A 17,639-nucleotide genomic window follows, 5' to 3' on the forward strand; every position below is an offset into this window, starting at 1 on the left:
TGATACTTTTACTTAAGTATGAAATACTAACCATTACACTCTCAGAGTTAGAGGAAAATAAACTCTAAGAGAGAGAGAGAGAGAGAGAGACAGAGAGAGAGAGAGAGAGAGAGAGAGAGAGAGAGAGAAAGAGAGAGAGAAAGAGAGAGAGAGAAAGAGAGAGAGATCCATTTTTAGCCTGCCCTCTAAGAGTTAAATCAACGCTTTTATGGCGTTTATACCGTCAGAAAACGAAGAGGAAGAAGGAAGCTAGAGAGACGAGTGGTTTGCAAAGCATCAAAGCTCCGGAACAAGCTGTTTTTTTGGGCGGGGGGGTCCTTGATGGAGACCCTTCGGCGTGATTTTGTTGGGCAGTTTTGCAGTATTTCACCACCATCAAAGAAGACATGGGAGACTGAGAACCTTGAGAAAGTTCTTCACACAAGTTTCTTCTGTGTGTGTGTGTGTGTGTGTGTGTGTGTGTGTGTGTGTGTGTGTGCGTGCGTGCGTGCGTGCGTGCGTGCGTGCGTGCGTGCGTGCGCGCGCGCGTGTGTGTGAAGGCAAAATAAAGACAGAGTGAAATGGTTGGGAGGGGGCAGTGGTGGAAAAAGTACTCAAATGTTTTACGTAAGTAAAAGTATCAATACTGCATGGTAGAAGCAAGTAAAAGTCCGGAATTCAAAATTGACTTGAGTAAAAGTACAAAAGTATTGGTATCCTAATGTACTTAAAGTACCAAAATGTTTGAAAATAGCAGATCTACAGTACAAGCTCACAACGCATCGCAATGTGACGTGTTGTGAGCTTGTAGGTCTGCTATTTTCAAATAGCCCAGGTATAAAAAAGTGCTAAAGTGGTTAATGTATGTTTTATAATGTAATACTTTATATCTGCAAAGTAACTTGTAACTAATGGTTTCAAATAATTGTAGTGGAGTAAAAGTACAATATTTGCCTCTGAGATGTAGTGGAGTAGAAGTAAAAGTATAGACAATTGGAAATACTCCAGTAAAGTAAAAGCACCTCAAAATTGTACTTAAGTACCTACATGAGTAAATATACTTAGTTACTTTACACCACTGGGAGGGGGGATGGGGGGGGGGGGGGGTAGGGGTGTTATTGTGAAGAGAACCTAATGAGAGATGGGAGCCAGCAGATGGACAGAGAGAAAGCTCACCAGCAGGGGGCCGAGGCTCACAACAGGTGGGGTCAAGCTGTTCCTCCACCAATTGTCACAATGGGGAAATTAACTGCAGAAAAACATCATGACCATATTAATAATGTTCCAAGACCCTTCCTTTGGTTCCTGTTGTTTTCACGGACAATTTCTGAGCCAACGGCCATAAATGATGGACATGTTTTTGTTATTGTTACTTATAACTATGCTGTTGTTTTTTTGCTTTGCGTTTCTTTTCATACAAACTTGTATGTGTGTATGTGCACCCAAGTCAAAACAAGTATGGCGTGGCACCTAGGGGCGAGCTGTCTAAGTCTCTGTGTGTGTGTGTGTGTGTGTGTGAGTGTGCGTGCGTGGGCGTGCGTGTGCGTGTGCGTGTGTGTGCGTGTATGTGCGTGTATGTGCGTGCGTGCGTGTGGCTGTGCGTATGTGCGTGCATGCGTGTGTGTGTGTGTGTGTGTGTGTGTGTGTGTGTGTGTGTGTGTGTGTGTGTGTGTGTGTGTGTGTGTGTGTGTGTGTGTGTGTGTGTGCGCGCGTGTGTTTGAGTGCATGCGTGCGTGCATGTGTCCCTGTGGCTAATCTTGCAAACCACTGGACCAAATGTATTGTGCAAGGTGCCAGCATGTCAAGGAGGAAGTAAATCCCTGAATATTTTACACATAATAATGTGAATATATTTTCTGTGTGGATATTTTTGCAAATGTTTGTGAATTCATAACCTCAGATTCACCGCCACCCTCCATATTTGGGCGAGAGGGCATCAGCATGATGACATCACCGATATGATCGATGTCAGAGATCCACGGGGAAGCAACGATATTGTTGGTATATCTACACAGAGAGTCTTCTGACGCTATAGAGTGACTATTGCAATGTATCTCCTATAATGTTAATTGCATTGTTTAGCCTATCGGTCAGTGATGTACCCTGCAAGGGTAATCTAAATTAAGTACACAGCTGAAATGTTTACAAAACTTGTACTTTAGCAAACTGATCCAAAATCTATGATTCTGATCCAAGAACAATAGCATACATTGAAGCAAAGCATACTGTATACTCCGTGCACTTAACACTTGAATTGTTTATCCACTGGTGCAGGTTATTGTATCTGACTCCACCGTAGCCTGTAGCACTTGCCCGCAGCCTTGACGACCTTGCAGGCTTGTGTAAAGGTTCAAATAGAATGTTATATGTAGGGTAGACAGATGCCAGGTTCATTTGTTGACCTGTTTAGAGACTGATGATATGTTATTGGTATACCTTTGTTGAATAATACATCTACTTTTCAGAATATCTTTAGAAAGCGTGGGATAGGAGGAGAAGGGTGACTCATAATAGATGAATTTTCATTAACTTCATTAACTATGTACTGTATATGGCTTGTTTCAAATCAGGCTGTATTATGAGTTGCTGGTTGGGTATACACTGGTAGGTTTATTATGTTTTTGTTTTAAAATTGATGTGTCAGATAATCCCATTATGGGTGGGTCAAGAAGTTGTCCGGACACGAAAATAAAACATTCATTCATTCTACTGATGCACACACTTGGACATATCAATGTTGTTACCTGCAATCACTGGGTGTTTCGGGGTCTTGCAACAGACACCCTCCTCCAGGCGACCCGTCCCAGGCTGATCAGACACCAGGAGGCTCTGGGCACTGTGGGTTGCCTCCGGGCCTGGCTCCTCCTGCTTCGACCAGAAGTGGGCACTCGTCTGTGCGTTGTGTCGTCGTTGCCGCTGGCCACTCAAACATCTCATTCTGCCAAGATGGATTACAGTGGATTAGTGGAATATTAGTCAGTGGATTACCGCAGTATGTAGCTTGCTTGAGGGTTCTTCCTCTCAGAAGAAGTGGTTTGGGCAGACAACCCTCTCCACCCCGGGTCGCCGTCTCTCTGGCCGTCCTCTGTCTCTCCAGATGTCACCACACTCTTCGTGGTCGTCACCCAGTCTGTTCCTTGTTGTCACTGGTTCTCCCAGATGTTTTCAGTGAATAAAACATCTACAGATGCACACACTTTAACTATTGCATCTGATGTATTACCTCGTGTTTACCTTGCTTACTGTAAGTTCTGGATTAAGAGTGTCTGCTGAATGCCTACATTTGTGAAACAAATCGGTGGGGTTCATGCTCAGTGGTGGTAGGTTGGGGTGGGGTGTGTGTGTGTGTGTGTTTCTGTGTGTGTTTGTGTGCGTGTGTGCGTGCGTGCGTGCGTGCGTGCGTGCGTGTGTGTGTGTGCTTATTTATTTGGGATCAGGAATATGCCATCCTGCAGTAAACATGCGACAGGTTGCAGCTGCTGCAGAGGAGTCCTGCAAGGAAAAAGATAATGAACATAATGATGTATTGTGGGTGTGACTGACGGACCCATGGAAGAATAATATAGCCATGCTTAGGTAAGTGTTAACGGGGATCCATATAGTACAGTAAAAAGTAAAATAAAAAGAGTAGATTGGGATCAATTTACAATTTAGGCATTTAGCAGACTCTCTTAATCCAGAGTGATTCACAGTAATCGAGGTAAACACATGGTAATACATAAAATGCATAGAAGTAGTAATCCAGGATCATGCTGTGGGTAAAATCATCAGTCTAAACAGTATAATAAATACTCAACGTTTTTTTTATTGAGGTGCTGACAGTTCTACACAAATTGTATGCTACAACACATTTTGTTGTAGCATATACAATTTGTGTAGAACCACTCATTGTTTTGGCAGCTCGACTACCTTAATTATAACAAAGACAAATATTGTCTGGCATCTGTCTACATAACGTCTAATTTTAACATTTTAACCTTTGTATAAGCCTGCAAGGTCGTCGTCACTGTGTAGCAGCATGCATGCATGGACACCAACACATCATGACGGCTGAAGTGGTGTAGTGCTGTGTACAGTACAGTACATGTACAGTACATATACACAGTACATATACAGAGACTCAGGGACACGTCAGCAGGGCTACAGAGCAGCCCTAACACCATGTGTACATGAGATATCGTCTCTAGTGTACAATAGATAATAGTGCAGACATTAAGACAAGGTGCAGGATGACAACTCCACTGAGTAATGTGTCTACCCAGCGAGAACATTTAGCTTGTGTAAACTTTTGGAAGAGGCTCGTGTTATGCAGACAATTATTTTCTTACCCACATGAATCCTAGCATTTCCTTTTCTGGCCATGTCATCCACCCAACAGAGTGGATTTAGGGGTTTATGGTTCATTTACACATTTAGCCTTGATCTACAGTTATGCATTTTAGTTCAGATCACTGATTTACAGCAGCGCCTAGAGAAATCTATTTTTGGGGAAGTTGGACTTGATTTTGAGTAGTATTGAGTAGAGTTACAGAACATGTTGCAGTCAGGTGACAACCCATAGATCTAAATGGGCCATTAATCTGGATATATATTTTCATTGTCAGGGTTTGAGTCAGGGCAGATTGTAGGACCCAAGTGCAGGAGGAGGCCGAGACAGAATAGGTTAGATCAAAGGGTTTAATAGCAAAAGACAGGGATACAAAGTATAAGAGCTGAACTCAAGACAGTTTCACACATAACAGTTCAAATATGAACTAGCAACTAATTACTGAGAACAGGGAGGTATAAATACACAAGGACTAACTAGACACAGGAGAACACAAATGGACAATCAACACTGGGATAGGCTAACAGGCAAACGCAACACAGGTTACTAGGGTTACAATAATTACAGGGAGGCGAGACAAGGCAGGTAACAGTAACTAAGCACAACAGGAACCAAGACTACAAAATAAGGTACAAGATTGTAAAGCAAAACCTAACACGGAAACAAGGACTGCAACATTACTTCAGAATAACAGAACATACAAATGGAAGACACCACATAACAGTCCTAATAAGTCTACGACCTTATAAGGGCAGCAAAGGTCCAAGGACTGAGAAATACAGTCAAAGTCCACGGCGAGGAGCGGACCGTGACATTTTAAAATTGTAGGTGATGAGTCTCACCTGCTGTTTGTGGGGGTGGGGGGTACACAATTTGGGGGACAATGGTTAAAAGTGATGGAACAGGTGTGCATTTTCATACTGACCTGATGAAGATCCCGTGAGGATCGAAACCTTGTCTCAATAAAAGAAAGTGATCCTTTACCTGGAAGACTGTGTGCTCTAGCCCAGTGGTACTCAAACTTATTTGGCTCAGGGCGCACCCTGCAATTAACTTTTTCATTCACGGCACCCCCTGAATTACATTGTTACCGTATATTCATATCATGGTACCTAAATTTGTATTGTTCCCCCCTAAGATATAGTATATCACGGGAAAAACTTTCCCTTATAGGACAGATTGAAAATAACTTTATACTTGATGTTTAACCACTTGAACACACCAAGTACAGTGCAAGGTCTGTATTATATTAGGCCTACTAAGTGCATGATTATGAAGTGATATTGATCCATTCAAAATATGATCAAAGTTTTCTGCGGCACCCTTGGACTTGCGTCACGGCACCCACTTTGAGAGACCCTATACTCCAGCCTACAGTACCTCTTTTAATATTAGTTTCTTTGGCCTAGCCGCCACTGTGGACGTGCATGTAATTAGGTATGCTTTTAGAGTTGGATTTGATCCCAACAGCAGCCACAACGTGTCCCATGGATCGTCTTTGAGCTTGACATTGAAAGCCTAACCTGCCCACTGAGCGTGATGATGAGAACATTGGCTAAATATCTACAAAAAGAGTCAAGCCAAGCATAAAAGATACAATGATGACAATAATGAACTTTACGATCCGTACTACACCTCAGTGCTTCTTCCTCTATAATATACTGCATAGTGAGTCCATAGGACACATATAGACATGAATATAAAAGAGCACTGACTGCTGCAGGGATTGAGTTGCTAAAGCGGAAAGTTTGTTTCAACAATCTTGCAACAAAGTAGCTTATTTTCGACCCGTGGGTTGGTTTCCGCCGTTTCAGTACCCGTGCGCGCGCGTGTGTGTGTGCGCGCGCATGTGTGTGCGTGTGTGTGTCAGTGGTGTAAAGTAGTGGTTCTCAAACTTTTTCATGTCAAGGACCCCCAAATTGACACTTAATAGCCCGCGGACCCCCATTTCAAAAGATATGCCTGGGACCCCCATGAGAGAAGATTTTTTACGGCTCTAGCAGTGATTCTCAACCATTTCTTTTTATTTTAAGACCCCCAGTTTGACATGCATTAGGGCTACAGACCCCCATTTAATGGCATTTCTATCACTTGGACCGCAATTTATATTGTAAAATCTATGTCAATAGACCCTATCGGGTCCATTTGGTTCCATTTGTACACTCTCAGAGTTACAGACCCATAAGGGTCCATTTGGTGCCTAATCTATCATTTAGCTGGGGACCCCCTGGAACTCCCTCAAGGACCCCACTTTGAGAACCAATGGTGTAAAGTAACTAAGTACATACATTCACTTAAAAGAAGAAGTACTCATTTTGCAGAATGCCCCATTTCACAAGTTTCCAAATGTATAAAAATGCTTTGAAAATAGCAGATCTACTGTACAAGCTCACAACGCGACGCGTCGTGAGCTTGTAGATCTGCTATTTTCAAATAGCCTAAGTGTGCATATACTGTAGGGCCGGTTCATGCATGTTGTGGTTAATGCATGTTTTGTAATAATAATCAAAATCTACACAGTAACTGCATGGTAACTAAAGTTTTCAAATAATTGTTGCGGAGCAAAAGTACAATATTTGCCTCTGAGATGTAGTGGAGTAGAAGTAAAAGTACAGAAAATTGGAAATACTCCAGTAAAGTAAAAAATACCTCAAAATTGTACTTACACTGTAAGTCAGGGTTCTTCAACAGGGGGTCCGGGACCCCTAGGGGGTCCTCAGAGTTACTACAGGGGGTCCGCCAAATCTTTGTGTGATAAGATTGTTTTTTTTACCTTAACCACTTGAACCCTAGCATCCCTTTTCTGAGGAGAACTTTAGCCAAACATTTTTTGGCAAAGAGGTGTTTGGTGTAGAGGGAAAAAAGAGCAGACCAAGTAAACAAAGAAAGTTGACACAGTGTTATACAATATAGAGGGGGTCCCTGCTTCATCTCTCTCTCAGCTAGGGGGTCCTTGGCCTGAAAACGTTGAAGACCCCTGCTGTAAGTACAGTACTTGAGTACATGTACTCGGTTACTTTCCACCGCCGCATATAATTGTATACACAGTGGAATGCGGTGTGTCCATTTAGCCCGTCCTAAGTATCAGAAGCAGCGGAGCTCTATTAGTGCAGCGCCTCGGGGCAGCGGTTAGGGGTCAAGTGTCTTCGCCCAGACACTTCATCACATAGAAGGGGAACTCGGGAGGTGAACCGCGGACCTTTCTGTCTCCCAGGCGGCCTCTCTCTCTCTCTCTAACACACTCAGCTGGGCCTCTCTCTCTCTCTAACACACTCAGCTGGAGGAGGAATGTTTGGTGAGATCGCAGTGACCTTTGACCTTTGACTACCTGCTTCTAATCAGAGACGGGTGCATATCCATATGTACAGTACATAACACATACCTGCATATGGGGCTTGTAACCTTTATACAAGGTGCCCTGGATCATCTAGCACCTCAGGATTATGTATTTTATTACATTTTACGAAAAAACCTGATTGTTACAATTTACGATTTAGGCATTTAGCAGACACTCTTAACACATTGATTGCCAAGATCGCATATATGCGTTTTTCAAATCCATCGTTTGATTGCCGCAATTCTGAAAATCGCTATGCGTTCTTTGGAATTTTCATTGTTTAATCTGTGATCGCGGTGTTCTGTGAATTTTTCATCATCAGTTTCGTTTTCTGTTTACATCACACTCACCGGGTTCCGGATTCATGACGCAGATTCCGTTTCCGGTTCTCTGAAGCCTTTTTTAGGCATTATAGGCAAGAATAGGGAAAAACACGTTTTTTCACACGGTATAAAAAAGAGAGAGCTCTAGTTCTATTTTCGTCTGGATGACGCACAGCCATCATCGTCGTGTATCACATCGAACTGAAGCCGATCGCGATCTGAGAAAACGTCACATCCGGTTATGAAGTATGGACTGTTTGAGCCTGTTTTGGTCGAGCGAGTGAGCGAGTGGTCAAGGTGTCGATTCGCTGCTCTCTGCTGGTCGATCTGTCGTATGTGTTTAAAACCGCAGCCAGACACACTATCTGAATGAAAGATAGTGTATCTGAACAACAAAAAATACATTAAATGCATAGGAATAGTAATCTAGGAATAGGATCATAGGTAAACCAAGAGCCTGTCATCAGTCTAGAAAGTAAAATATCAAAAAAAAAATTATCTGTACATTGAAACTATACAAACTATAGGATGCCGGGTCAACACATTAACCTGCCATCTGTCTACATAACATGCTATCTAAATTACATTTTAACCTTTGCATAAGCCTGCAAGGTCGTCAAGGCTAGGGTAAGTGAAGGCTTTGAAGATATGGAGTTGCCATACCTTTGTTTGCTTTGTAGGCCAACATCTGTGTTTTGCGGTGTTGATTTCGTCAACTAAAACTATGACGAAAAATGTTCGTCGACTACAGTACCTTTTTTCGCTGACGAAAAACTAAATAAAAACTAAAAACTAAGCTATGATGACTAAAACTAAGACTAAATGTATTGACAATTTCGTCAACAAATAAAAACTAGACAAAAATGTTAGTGAGGGACGACTAGTGGAGAAGAGATCCAGTAGAACTAAAAGACAATTCATTTTATGTTCGGTTGCGCTCGGGTGTTGAGCTCTGAAAATAGCCGATCTACAAGCTCACAACGCGTCGCGTTGCGATGCGTTGTGAGCTTGGCTATTTTCAGCATGCAACCATGTGTAAAATCAACCATTACGACGCCATCAAGGCACCGCTAACATACATTTTAGTCGACTAAATCAACTGTAGAATTAATCGACTAAAATGTTATGATATTTAGTCGACTAAAACAACAAACAAAAACAGCTGACAAAAATATGACTAAAACTAAATAAAATTGTATTCAAAAGACTATGACTGAAACTAAATCGAAATTTTGCTGTCAAAACTGTACTCCGCGCCGGCAGTAAGTGGGAGTCAATGGAGGAGATAGCGGAGAAGGAGGGGAGACAACATTTTGTCTGGTTGAAGATCAAACGCGCTGCAGCATTCTGGATCATTTGGAGAGGCTTACTCATGCCGTTAAAAGTTGTTAAAAAGTTCTTTATGAATAAATATGACATGCGTTGACTGTGCTGCGCGTTAAAAGACAGCTTATTATTGGAAGTGTTTTGAGATCATCCGGTGGAGACACACACACACACACACACACACACACACACACACACACACACACACACACACACACACACACACACACACACACACACACACACACACACACACACACACACACACACACACACACACACACACACAGACGAGACAGTGTGTGTGTGTGTGTGTGTGTGGTGTTAGTGCATACAGTGTGATGATGATGAGAGAGTGTGTTGTTATACAGTGTGTGTGTCTATGCACACTGAGGCCAGTAAAGGGAGACGTACACTTAATTGCTTCCGCTACGCATGGCTTATTATGTCAAGAGGAGAGTGAAGGGAAAGGGCAGTTGTGTTTATATCTTTACAGCGTAGAGCTGACACTCCCATCCACACTGTGTGTCCTCCTGAGTGACTCTGAAGCAGTCAGTCACAGCGGGTTGAAAAGCACATCATCCTCATCATCATCATCGTGGTGTCTGCATGCCTGGCTGACATCTCACTAGTGGATGTCAAACTCAACAACAGACAGGAGGAGCACTGAGAAAGCGTCTCATCTTCTGTGGAAAGTCCTCCCTCATCCCCCACCCCCCGCTGTTGTTCACATTCAAAACACTGATAAATAATAATAAATGGCCTGCACTTCTATTGTAGCACCTTTTATCCAAAGCACTTACAGTGTGGCATTCACACATTCACACACTGACAGTAGAGGCAACTGGAGTGTATGTTCCCTCAGCGCTCTAGACCAGGAGTTTTCAACTGATTATGAACCAGGGACCACCACCCGAGTAAGAATCAACCTGGGGACCACTGTTGTGTTGGGAGGGGTATGTTGTGTAGGGGGAAAAGCTTGAAATTAAATAATGACTGTTAAGGGCCTTATTTAATTTGTTAATTCGAGGTGAATTAAATCAAGTCCTTAACGGCAATTTATGTATGAGCGAGCAGACACATGCGATTGATTACGAGCACATTTCCTAATAATGGTGACACAACCAGACAAGGTACAGTTTCCCTTGAGATTCTAGCTCCCATTTCTTTGTGGAAGTTCTTCACATAAGATTTCCCAGTAACTGATAACATTGATGCGTCATTATACGTACTGCACTGTTCCTCAACAAGTGGTCGATAAAATAAAATACAAATCTTCACTTTCACCTGATCTAAATGCATGGTCAGGGACCACATGCAATACCTTCACGGACCACCAGTGGTCCACGGACCACCAGTTGAAAACCCATGCTCTAGACCCTCCAGAACAATGCGCATTATGCGCATTATGCGATTATGTGCATAATTATGCATGGGTTCTCAAAAAGGCCGCATCACATCACATCACATCACATCACATCACATCACATCACATCACATCACATCACATCACATCACATCACATCACATCACATGTGATCACATCACATGTGATCACATGTGATGTGATCACATGTGATGTGATCACATCACATCACATCACATGTGATCACATCACATGTGATCACATCACATCACATCACATCACATCACATCACATCACATCACATCACATGTGATCACATCACATCACATCACATCACATCACATGTGATCACATCACATCACATCACATCACATCACATCACATGTGATCACATCACATGTGATCACATGTGATGTGATCACATCACATGTGATCACATCACATCACATCACATCACATCACATGTGATCACATCACATGTGCACATCACATCACATCACATCACATCACATCACATCACATCACATCACATCACATCACATCACATCACATGTGATCACATCACATCACATCACATCACATCACATCACATCACATCACATCACATCACATCACATCACATCACATAACATCACATCACATCACATCACATCACATCACATCACATCACATCACATCACATCACATCACATGTGATCACATCACATCACATCACATCACATCACATCACATCACATCACATCACATCACATCACATCACATCACATCACATCACATCACATGGGGCAGACCAAGTGTTGATCAAATATTATAGAATACATTTTCGGTTATTGCATCGTCTATTTCTCGCTTCATATGTTTTCTTGAGAGCAACGTTTAGTAGTAAATGACATGGTGTGTGTGTTTACATGGCTGTCATGTTGGATACAGCATAAAATTCAAGCAGCGCAGCAGGTGCTCTGAGTCTTTGATAAGCCAGAGGTCTGTTATAGAGCTCATCGGTCATAATTCAGAAATAACACGCCGCTGAATTCAGCGATTGACCAATCAGAATCAAGCATTCAACCAAGCCGTGTATTAACTTGTGAAGAGTGTGGCCAATCCATCCGCATGCAGCGTCTTTTGAGGATTTCTTCCTCTACAGTGCAGGGGTCTTCGACATGGGGGCATTAATTCACAGAAAGCCCTGAGCTTGTAGATCTGCTATTTTCAAACATTGTTGTGCTTTTACTTTTGGTACTTTAAGTACATTTTGATGTGAATACTTTTGTACTTTTACTCAAGAAAATTTTTAATTCCGGACTTTTACTTGTAAGAGATTACTTCTACATTGCAGTATTGCTCAACTTCTTACTTAAGTAAAACATTTGAGTACTTTTTCCACCACTGTGGAAAAACACTAGGTAGTTTGGGTGTGAAGTGTTGGACAGACAGACAGACAGACAGACAGATGTACGAACTGACTGACATTGCCATCTTTGAATTCCACTCCTAGCAGAGCTAAGAATACTGTGTGTCTGAAAATAACATGTTGACCTTGGATGCAGACTGACCGGATTGAGACAAACTGTACTGTACTGTACTGTACTGTACTGTACTGTACTGTATGTGTCCTGTGGTGGAAAGTAACTAATTACATCTACTCGAGTACGGCACATAACCTAATTCAAATTTTTAGGTACAGTACTTTACTTGAGTACATCCATTTTTCAATGCTTTATACAGTACTTCTACTCCATTACATCTCACAGTTAAACATTGTACTTTTTACTACAATTATTTTAAAACTTTAGTTACTTGGTTACTACTTATTTAGATTATTATTACAAAACATAACCATTTTATACTTTAACTATTCAAAAATAGACGATAATAAGCTCACAACGAGTCGTTTGGAGATGCGTTGTGAGCTTGTAGATAAACGCTTTTTTACAAAACTTGTACTAGTACTTGATACTTTAAGTATATTTTCAGGCCAATACTTTAGTACTTTTAGTTTTGAATGCTTGAAGGCTTTTACTTGTTAACAGAGTTTTTCTGCATTGTGGTATTGCTACTTTTATTTACTTAAAGTAAAGAGTCAGAGTACTTGTTTCCAACACTGAAACTGACCAGACAGACATTCTACTAATAATGTATGTTGTCCTCAGTCTATTACAGTAAGAGTTCAGTACAGTTACATCAGTCCTCACTTCCCCTGTTGAGATAAGCACAAGGTGCTCTGTAAAGAAATGCAATTAGTCAGATAAACTGGGGAAGGTTTCTGGGTAATAAGCAGAAATAAGGGAGTGTGCTATAGCAGTAAGCACACCGTACGTTTTTTAACTCATTAAGGCCTGAGGTTGTGATTCAACAAAATGTAGAAAATCTTAAATCCTAACAGTTTTCTGAAAAGAAAAATATGTTTCTATATCAGTGGCGCTCAAACTTTTTTTAATGTCAAGGACCCCTAAAATGTTATGTATTTGGCGGCCGACCCCCATCTGAAAATGTGTTGTTCCAGGGACCCCCCAGAAGCAAGATTTGAGTTAAAAATGTTTGCTTTGAAAAATTATACATTCAAAGATTTGCACACATTTTCACGATTTTTCAAAAATAGCAGATCTACAAGCTCATAGCGCGGCACTCGGTGCCGCGCTATGAGCTTGTATATCTGCTATTTTTGAATAGCTAAAAGTATAAATAATGGTGTAACCACTTAAAATAATGGTTTTAAGTGGTTACACACGGATGCATTCCCGGTTTGAACCGGTTAGAACGCGGATAGACGCTGGGGGCATTCATTGCACTGGCAGAAGTGCAGTGCAAGTGCTTTATTATTATATACTGTTTATCATTTTCCTGTTCATTTAGATTAAGTGGCATGCAGAATCATGAAGCTGAACCACAGTATGCACTGTACCTATATATTGTTGTTGTCGGGCAGAAACCTTGTATCTCCACGTTGCTTTTGTTCGTGAATGAATGCCCTGCTTCGTCATACTCCAGTGTCACGCGAATGTAGCAAAAAAAAGCTATTCTTGCTATTTTTATTATTATTATTAATTTTTTGTCAATCTGTGTGTTTTATAAATAGGCTATTGAACCAATGAAAAGTATTAAACAAGAGTTTGTGACTAAATAATAACTACATTGAATCCATTTGAACACATGGTTCTTTTTATCAATTTTCTGAAAAGTAACAGTGTTGGACATACAAGTTTTAAGCTAGACAGTGACAATATAATACACACAACTTGTTAAAATGCGAAAGGGAGCAGCAGTGGGTTGAAGCTGCGTGAGCATGAGCAAGGTTTGCAGTTTTTCCGTCACCGAGCCGCTGACAATCGTGTCCTGAATGAGTCACAATGGGCAGATAGAGAAGGTCCCCTGGATGTTGGTTTGTTGGTTTGTGCTTGTTTTGAGGCCTGACCCCTGTGGCCTGATGATGCTGTTGTTGACTAGACAGAAATACACAACCGGACACATACTGTAGGAATGACTCATCAACTCACATATTACAGCCATTGCTCCGGTTTTTGGGAGGAATTCCTATTTTATAAGAATTATTCTTCTGCCTACACGTACGTCATGTCCTAGTATGAACGAATAGGGGAAGGGGATCAACGTCACGTGATTCATTGTTTGGCCTCGGCAAAAACTCGGACGTGTGTCTCAAAGTCATAATTATAGGCAGAATTTGCGGAAAGTTTAGAATATTTGGCGGTCCCGTTTTCATTTTTCAGAAGATCTGTGGTTGTTGCAATGACCTGCACTACAATACTTCACCATAATGTTGCGCTGTGACGAAATAAACCCACAAAATGTAACAATGTGTGCGTTCCCTAATGCAATTCTAATGGTGAAAGCTGTTGTTGTTTCACACGATTAAGTAGTGGCGGATTCGCCATTGCCTGGGGTCATCGAAACACCCGATGACCCTAGGCTACAACACTGATGATACGTCCCAGGTGCATCCATGTGATGTTTTTTTATTTATTCATTGATTCAAAATATTTTTCAAATTGAAAAGTTAATCTTGTTTGTGTGCCTGTGTGTGTGCACGTGCGTGTGTGTGTGTGTGTGTGCTTCTCTCTAACTCCTCCTCCCTTGACCATTCAAATGGGTTCCTGCTGTCCCTCCAGATAGCTTTCTTCCTGCCATGGATCACTTTCTGCCTGCTTCAGCAGCAGCTGCATTTAACTCCTTGAAATTGTTATCAGTTTTGTCTGCCGGTGACAGACCCTGGGAATTCCATTTAGGCACAGCAAGGGGAGATGGCTCTGTGCACTCTGAAGCCTCTTCAACACACACACACACACACACACACACACACACACACACACACACACACAGTGGTGTAAAGTAGCTAAGTACATTTACGTACAAGTACTGTAATTCTTTTTGGTATTTTTACTTTACTGGTGTCACGATATGAGACAAGCATTCGACCCAAGGAGGTGTGGAAATCGCGGGGGGGACGGGGGGGGGGGGGGGGTTGTCCCCTCCTAGCTTCAGATTGGACCCCCCCCCCCAAGTAATTTAGAATAATATAAATAACTGTTAATTTTTTTTTTGTAATAATAAATCAGTAAAATCAGGCAAAATAAGAATTAAATAACAAATCCCTAACCTAACCCTAACCCCGAAATAAAGTAACCAAAAACCGAAAACGAACAAAATCCGCCCCCCCCAGCCTCAAGCCACATCTCTGCCTCTGGACCCAGGGGCATAATCACACAGGTATGCAGGCAGATGAAGTTCAATGATGATTTATTAACAAACTCAGGATACAAACTGCCATTAAAGCAGGACATACAAGGGCAGGACACACCATGACAGTAGCTATACTCTGACAAGAAAATTGTGAACACAGGGAGGCTTAAATAGACACATACTAACAAGACACAGGTGAACTCAAAGACAATCAACACAGGGATTGGCTGGGAGACTAACAGGACACAGGTGGAGAAACGAGTAATCACAGGGAGGTGAGACAAGACAGGTAGCAAACACTAGGGCAGACAGGAAACGCTAGGAGCAATACTACACAATTAAAGTACACAGAGAACAGGAAACAATAGGAACGATACATAATAAGATACAAGGATCCTGACAAGTGGAGTATTTCCAATTTTCTGTACTTTTACTTCTCCTCCACTACATCTCAGAGGCAAATATTGTACTTTACTACTACTGTATTCTACTACAATTATTTGAAAACTCTAGTTACTAGTTACTTTGTAGATTTTGATTATTATTACAAAACATACATTAACCACTTCAGCCCTATTTCAGCCATTTGAAAATAGCAGATCTACAAGCTCACAGTGTGTCGCATCGCAACGCATTGTGAGCTTGTAGATCTGCTAATTTCAACAGATTTTTGGGACATGCCTAATGAGTTCTTTCTACACACACACACACACACACACACACACACACACACACACACACACACACACACACACACACACACACACACAAGACACAGACAATTTCACCATGCGGTCTGTCAAAGAATTCTCCAGGCAACAGCTTTCCCCATCTATCCATAATACTCTCTCTGGTATAATGTCATAATATAGACAGACACGGTATAATGTTGAATCATAATGATATTTTTACAGAGTGTATTTACATGTGGTCGTACATCCTGGTAATTCATATTCATAATTCATAGTTTTGCTGAATGTTGAATAACGGTCCTGTTCTGAAAACGGCTCCCTGGGCATTTAGGTAATTACACCAAAAAGCTCTTACTGTAGGTGTGTGTGTGTGTGTGTGTGTGTGTGTGTGTGTGTGTGTGTGTGTGTGTGTGTGTGTGTGTGTGTGTGTGTGTGTGTGTGTGTGTGTGTGTGTGTGTGTGTGTGTGTGTGTGTGTGTGTGTTTGGGTCTCTTTAAGTTGAGTCTTAACACATTAACCTTTGAGGTCAGGTGGTGATGAGTAATGGTTACTGTACTCACCTCCTGTTGAATCGTGTCAACTTCAGCGTGGAATAGATCAGCCTGATTTATACGTTACATTATATTTGTACCGTTTTTGGTTAACCTGGTGTCTGCTACTATGGAATGCCTTACCAAAAGCCATTAAAGATCTCCACTCATACCCAAACTCAAAACTATACTTAAAAGAGTGGCTGACCTCAAAATACCATATTGGACTTTGTTGAACAACTTGGAACACATTGGTAGTAGCATCCTCTACCCCCCACCCCCCACCCTGTTTCTGCTGCTACAGGAGCTTTTACTGTCATGTTTTATATATTGTATTGTATTGTATAGCCTGTCTTACTGATGAATTGAGTGCAATGGACTACAATGGAAACAAGGCTGTGGGGATTTTTCTGTTATCCTTTTAGCATAACTTGTGTGTCTGTTGCAAGACCCGAAACACCCAGTTACTCAGGAAACAACACCGATCGTACCGCAAGCGGAGCTAATACCATTAGACGGCCCAATCTAGTGGTATCGGCCCAAGGAACCATCACGCCAGAAGGAAATGTTTGGATCGGGGCGGTGCACCTGATCTGGCGCAGCGCTCAGGTCCTGGACCTGGTGAGACGAAGGAGGAGCCCGGCCAGGAGACAACCCACAGAGCCTAGTCCCTCCACGTGCCAGAGCCTCCCCGAGTCCCGGCAGAGTACTTCCGGAGAAGCGGACTGAGTGGCCCTGTCTTTCCCTATAGGACTGACCGTGGTAGCTACTGGGACGTAAGTCGGGGCTTGATCAACCCTGGCTGGGTCACCTGGGCGAGGGTGCATGTTGCGAGACCCGAAACACTCTATGACCCCAGGCTACAACACTGATGATGCGTCCCAGTTACATCCATGTGATGTATTTCTTTATTATGATGTGTCCAAGTTTGTGCATCAGTTGATGTTTTATTAATTAAAGTTAATATAAAGTATTCATTCATTCAATCAATCAATCCAAACTAATTTCCTAGTCCCAGTATGTTGCTTTATCTGATGACCCTTTTTCCATCGTTTGCATCTTTAT

Source organism: Gymnoscopelus microlampas, assembly GCF_963454915.1.
Source record: "Gymnoscopelus microlampas genome assembly, chromosome: 12".
Lineage (NCBI taxonomy): Eukaryota > Metazoa > Chordata > Actinopteri > Myctophiformes > Myctophidae > Gymnoscopelus > Gymnoscopelus microlampas.